This window comes from Prunus avium, chromosome 6 (genome assembly GCF_965620075.1).
Source record: "Prunus avium chromosome 6, drPruAviu1.hap1.1, whole genome shotgun sequence".
NCBI classification, from domain to species: Eukaryota; Viridiplantae; Streptophyta; class Magnoliopsida; order Rosales; family Rosaceae; genus Prunus; species Prunus avium.
The window spans coordinates 18084779-18091725 of NC_142289.1; the positions used below are offsets into that span (position 1 = coordinate 18084779).

The following is a 6947-nucleotide window of genomic DNA, read 5'->3' on the forward strand; positions in this document are numbered from 1 at the left end:
AACTCACCAAATGACTCTTCCCACCATATTATGTTGTTGCCCAACTTTTGGGCTCGATCCGAAATCAATAGGTGTGAGAAATTGGACAGTTCAAGTTCAACGGAAGTTCGTTCCTAATTGGAGTGGTTGGTGTATTCCATACTTCTAGCGATTGGATTTCACTCAAAACTCAACAAATGACTCTTCCCGCCATATTATGTTGTTGCCCAAGTTTTGGGCTCGATGGGAAATCAATAGGTGTGAGAAATTGGACAATTCAAGTTCAACGGCAGTTCGTTCCTAATTGGAGTGGTTGGTGTATTCCATACTTCTAGCGATTGGATTTCACTCAAAACTCACCAAATGACTCCTAACACCAGATTATGATGTTGCCCAAGTTTTGGGCTCGATCCGAAATCAATAGGTGTGAGAAATTGGACAATTCAAGTTGAACGGCAGTTCGTTCCTAATTGGAGTGGTTGGTGTATTCCCTACATCTAGCGATTGGATTTCACTCAAAACTCACCAAATGACTCCTCCCACCATATTATGATGTTGCCCATGTTTGGGGCTCTATCCGAAATCAATAGGTGTGAGAAATTGGACAATTCAAGTTCAACGGCAGTTCGTTCCTAATTGGAGTGGTTGGTGTATTCTGTACTTCTAAAGAATGGATTTCACTCAAAACTCACCAAATGACTCCTCCCACCATATTATGAAGTTACCCAAGTTTTGGGCTCGATCCGAAATCAATAGGTGTTAATTGGACAATTCAAGTTCAACGGCAGTTCGTTCCGAATTGGAGTGGTCTCCATACATCTAGCGATTGGATTTCACTTAAAAGTCACCAAATCACTCCTCCCACCATATTATCATGTTGTCCAGGATTTGGGCTCGATCCGAAATCAATAGGTGTGAGAAATTGGACAATTCAAGTTCAACGGCAGTTCGTTCCTAATTGGAGTGGTTGGTGTGTTCCATACTTCTAGCGATTGGATTTCACTCAAAACTCACCAAATGACTCCTCCCGCCATATTATGATGTTGCCCAAGTTTGGGGCTCGATCCGAAATCAATAGGTGTGAGAAACTGGACAATTCAAGTTCAACGGCAGTTCGTTCCTAATTGGAGTGGTTGGTGTATTCCATACTTCTAGCGATTGGATTTCACTCAAAACTCACCGAATGACTCCTAACTCCAGATTATGATGTTGCCCAAGTTTTGGGCTCGATCCGAAATCAATAGGTGTGAGAAATTGGACAATTCAAGTTGAACGGCAGTTCGTTCCTAATTGGAGTGGTTGGTGTATTCCATACTTCTAGCGATTGGATTTCACTCAAAACTCACCAAATGACTCTTCCCGCCATATTATGTTGTTGCACAAGTTTTGGGCTCGATGCGAAATCAATAGGTGTGAGAAATTGGACAATTCAAGTTCAACGGCAGTTCGTTCCTAATTGGCGTGGTTGGTGTATTCCATACTTCTAGCGATTGGATTTCAATCAAAACTCACCAAATGACTCTTCCCACCATATTATGTTGTTGCCCAACTTGTGGGCTCGATCCGAAATCAATAGGTGTGAAAAATTGGACAATTCAAGTACAACGGCAGTTCGTTCCTAATTGGAGTGGTTGGTGTATTCCATACTTCTAGCGATTGGATTTCAATCAAAACTCACCAAATGACTCCTCCCGCCATATTATGATGTTGCCCAAGTTTGGGGCTCGATCCGAAATCAATAGGTGTTAGAAACTGGACAATTCAAGTTCAACGGCAGTTCGTTCCTAATTGGAGTGGTTGGTGTATTCCATATTTCTAGCAATTGGATTTCACTCAAAACTCACCAAATGACTCCTAACACCAGATTATGATATTGCCCAAGTTTTGGGCTCGATCCGAAATCAATAGGTGTGAGAAATTGGACAATTCAAGTTCAACGGCAGTTCGTTCCTAATTGGAGTTGTTGGTGTATTCTGAACTTCTAAAGATTGTATTTCACTCTAAACTCACCAAGCGCCTCCTCCCACCATAATATGAAGTTACCCAAGTTTTGGGCTCGATCCGAAATCAATTGGTGTGAGAATTTGGACAATTCAAGTTCAACGGCAGTTCGTTCCTAATTGGAGTGGTTGGTGTATTCCATACATCTAGCGATTGGATTTCCCGCAAATCTCACCAAATGACTCCTCCGACCATATTATGATGTTGCCCAAGTTTGGTGCTCGATCCGAAATCATTAGCTGTGACAAATTGGACAATTCAAGTTTAACGGCAGTTCGTTCCTAATTGGAGTGGTTGGTGTATTCCATACTTCTAGAGATTGGATTTCACTCAAAACTCACCAAATCACTCCTCCCACCATATTATCATGTTGCCCAAGATTTGGGCTCGATCCGAAATCAATAGGTGTGAGAAATTGGACAATTCAAGTTCAACGGCAGTTCGTTCCTAATTGGAATGGTTGGTGTATTCCATACTTCTAGCGTTTGGATTTCAATCAAAACTCACCAAATGACTCTTCCCACCATATTATGTTGTTGCCCAACTTTTGGGCTCGATCCGAAATCAATAGGTGTGAGAAATTGGACAATTCAAGTTCAACGGCAGTTCGTTCCTAATTGGAGTGGTTCATGTATTTCCTACTTCTAGCAATTGGATTTCACTCAAAACTCACCAAATGACTCCTCAGACCATATTATGATGTTGCCCACGTTTGGGGCTCAATCCGAAATCAATAGGTGTGAGAAATTGGACAATTCAAGTTCAACGGCAGTTTATTCCTAATTGGAGTGGTTCGTGTATTCCATACTTCTAGCGATTGGATTTCACACAAAACTCACCAAATGACTCCTCCCACCGTATTATGATGTTGCCCAAGTTTGGGGCTTGATCAGAAATCAATAAGTGTTAGAAATTGGACAATTCAAGTTCAACGGCAGTTCGTTCATAATTGGAGTGGTTCGTGTATTCTGTACTTCAAGCAATTGGGTCACTCAAAACTCACCAAATGACTCCTCCCACCATATTATGATGTTGCCCAAGTTTTGGGCTCGATCCGAAATCAATAGGTGTGAGAAATTGGACAATTCATGTTCAACGGCAGTTCGATCCTAATTGGAGTGGTTGGTGTATTCCATACTTCTAGCAATTGGATTTCACTCAAAACTCACCAAATGACTCCTCCCACCATATTATGATGTTGCCCAAGTTTTGGGCTCGATCCGAAATCAATAGGTGTGAGAAATTGGACAATTCAACTTCAACGGCAGTTCGTTCCTAACTGGTGTGGTTGGTGTATTCCATACTTCTAGCGATTGGATTTCACTCAAAACTCACCAAATGATTCCTCCCACCATATTATCATGTTGCCCAACTTCTGGGCTCGATCCGAAATCAATGGTGTGAGAAATTGGACAATTCAAGTTCAGCGGCAGTTCGTTCCTAATTGGAGTGGTTGGTGTATTCCATACTTCTAGCGATTTGATTTCACTCAAAACTCACCAAATCACTCCTCCCACCATATTATGAAATTGCCCTAGTTTGGGGCTCGATCCGAAATCAATAGGTGTTAGAAATTGGACAATTCAAGTTCAACGGCAGTTCGTTCCTCATTGGAGTGGTTGATGTATTTCCTACTTCACTCCTCCCACCATATTATGATGTTGCCCATGATTGGGGCTTGATCCGAAATCAATAGGTGTGAGAAATTGGACAATTCAAGTTCAACGGCAGTTCGTTCCAAATTGGAGTGGTTCGTCTATTCCATACTTCTAGCGATTGGATTTCACTCAAAACTGACCAAATGACTCCTCCCACCATATTATGATGTTGGCCAAGTTTTGGGCTCGATCTGAAATCAATAGGTGTGTGAAATTGGACAATTCAAGTTCAACGGCAGTTCGTTCCAAATTTGAGTGGTTGATTGTTAAGCTCATAATTTCATACATATACATGCCCAATTTACTTACTTCTTTTGCTTAGTTCCTATAATTCTAAGTTATTTCCCTCCCTTTGTGTGTTTTGTAGGCCAATAGAGCAAAAGAGCATAATTCATGCAATTCAAGCATGTTAAGGCCTAATTTGGATGAATGGAAGAAGAGCTTAAAAGACAAACTCATTTTGGCTACAGCCCCCTGCCAGTCCAGTTCCGTAGGTCATATTGCAAGCTTTGTTTAAGCAACCTACACAGCTCGGATGAGGCAGAATTCTTCATGAAAGTTGTTCCAATGGGTGTGTACTATAACATATCCAAAATGCAGCCCCATTGGATAAATATGGAGTCTGTTACCTAGCAAACACAGAACCATGCTCAGGATGGATCTTATCAGCGCGGAAAATGAGTTAGCAATTTGTTTCGGCCTTAACTTCGTCCTCCGACCTTGGATTGGCCCAAATAATATATGGCTGGAAAGAAGACATTCTGAACTTCAATTTCGAGTGCTTAAAGTCCTAATTTGATTAAGAGAAGCCCAAGTTGTAAGCCCTTGAAGTTGCTGGTTATGCTGACCTCAGCATGTGCTGGTTGGATGCTTGGTCATGGTGAGCTAGGTATGAGCTATCATTTCTGGTTGGAAGCTTGGTCATGGTGACATGAAGATGAGCTAGGGCTGCTGGTGGGATCTATTGGTGAAGTGCATCAACCAATTCAGATTTTATAATGCAAGTGTTGTATGCATTAGTGAAGTGCATCAACCAATTCATCTTTTATAATGCAAGTGTTGTATGCATTAGCCATATTGAATTTAGATTTGTCACTCCCCTCTCCCTATAAATACCACATCCATTCCACATTCAAGACACAACAAATCCTGAGATTCACAACCCCCACAATTCACTCCAACCATCCTCAAACACTCTCAAAATCCCAAACACTCCAACAATCACCAAAACAACTCCAGCAAACCTCTCTTCCATTTCCCTACGAATTTCATCTTCCTTAGCCATCACCACTCACTCAAACTCATCCCAAATCACCTCCATATCCTTCATACATCTTTCTAGAAGTGGGGAAGCTCTTGGAGAAGCATTAGAAGTGGAGAAGCACTTGGAGAAGCCTTGGACACCACAAGAACTTCAGAAAAAGGGTTTTTCTACTCTTATTGTATTCATTATGTTTTCTCATTTCTGTTCAAGTCTCTTTTCCATTATGAGTAGCTAAATCCATAACTAGGGCTTCGATGTAACCTAACATGAATATTCTGGGTTTATAAGTTTGGAGTTTCAAGTTTGATTCATGATTCATGTTCTTATTCATTATGCTTATAAGTTAACATGCTTGTTTGAATGATTGATCACCATTAGAACTTGTTTGTTAACTATCTTGGTTTGAATTAAGAGTATACACCATGCTTTAATTCGAATTGAACTATGAATAGGAAGAGTATGTATGGACATTCGACAACAGGGATTAGATACATACTTGGTTGTTTAAAATGTTCTTCTATGCTTAATGGGTTCCTAATGCTTAATTTTAGGTTAGACAACAAATGATCAAATTAGGGAATTAGGAACACAAGGTTAGGACCAAACACCATGGCCTAATCATACTTTAGCTAGAATCAATCTTTGAATCTGAATTAGACTTGTTACTTGAATCTTTATAACCCAGAATTGAATTGTTATGGTGATTCGAATGCCCTAGTCTCAAAATCTGTTTTCCAACTCTTAAAACCACTCTTTGTTACATTTGTTTACTTGTTTTTGTTTGCAATTTCATTTTGCTTCTTTTGTTCAACAATCACAACCACTCTTGTTTTAAATTCTGTTTTAGACATAACCTCCTACTTTCTTGAATTTGGTAATCTAAGTACATAACTAGTTTTAACTTCTCAGTCTTCGTGGGTACGACCTCGTACTTGTCTTGCTATACTTCTAATTGCCCCGTACAATTGCGAGTTAACATAATATTAACAACAAATTTTGGCGCCGTTGCCGGGGACTGAACGAAAGTTCTTCCCTGGTTATGTGCCCAAGGTTACCCTATTCTTTTTAGTGTTTCTAATTAATCTAATTTTCTGTTTTAGGTAGTTTATGTCTAAAAATCCATTACTTGAACAAGTGAGGTCTTCGTTCCAACGTTCTAGATCTTTGAACGCAGGACCATCATTGCAACCCAGACGAGTGACCTCTGAAATTCAGAATCGTCTAGAAAGGGAGTTGTCAACTGCAAAAGAGCAAGCTCTTGCTACATTTACAAGTCTTGCTCTCCACACTGAACTTCCCGGTTCTTCACTTTCAAATTCGGAAGCAAGTTCAGACCAAGAAGAAGAAGAAATGATGGCTGCCATTGAGTTTATGGGAGAACTTGATATCCCAACAATTCCAGCATCTCCTTCAAGCATTTTGCTGCCCACTGTAGCTCGAAATTATGAGCTTAAATCTTCTCATCTTAATATGCTGCCTTCCTTTTATGGTTTACCTAATGAAGATCCATTGACTCATATAAAGGATATTTTTAATGTTGTGAGTTCTTTTCCCTTGACAGGTGTGACAGAAGATCAACTTCGAATGAGAGTGTTTCCATACACTTTAAAGGATAAGGCGAAGTATTGGTTGAATTCTTTAAAGCCTGGTTCACTCACTACATGGTCTGCCATTCAAAAGAAGTTCCTGGAAAAATACTTCTCCACGCAAAAGACCGACATGCTTAGGGACAAGATCTTGTTATTTGCACAGCAAGATGATGAATCGTTTTGTGAAGCATGGGAGAAATTCAATGGGTTGCTCAACCAATGTCCTCATCATGGGATTCCATTGAAGCTTCAAATGCGTATGTTTTATAAAGGACTAACCCCTTCTAGTCATAATATAGTCACCAATTTTGCAGGTGGTTCTTTTAAAACCAAAACTCCAGAAGAAATGTACGAACTCTTTGAGGAGATAGCAATGGAGACCCAACATACGGATACAAGAGGTAAACGTGTTATTAGTGGTTCTAATGATGCTTCTAGTGTGCAGATTTCAAAACT

General features: G+C 40.1%; 1 non-coding gene across 1 annotated transcript; it reads right to left on the minus strand.

Moving 5' to 3' along the window:
• Positions 1 to 6621: 6621 nt before the first annotated feature.
• LOC148293797 (small nucleolar RNA R71) lies at positions 6622 to 6728 on the minus strand. The gene has a single exon (XR_015836843.1). It is a non-coding gene; the product is annotated as a small nucleolar RNA R71 (small nucleolar RNA).
• Between the last annotated feature and the right edge of the window lie 219 nt (positions 6729 to 6947).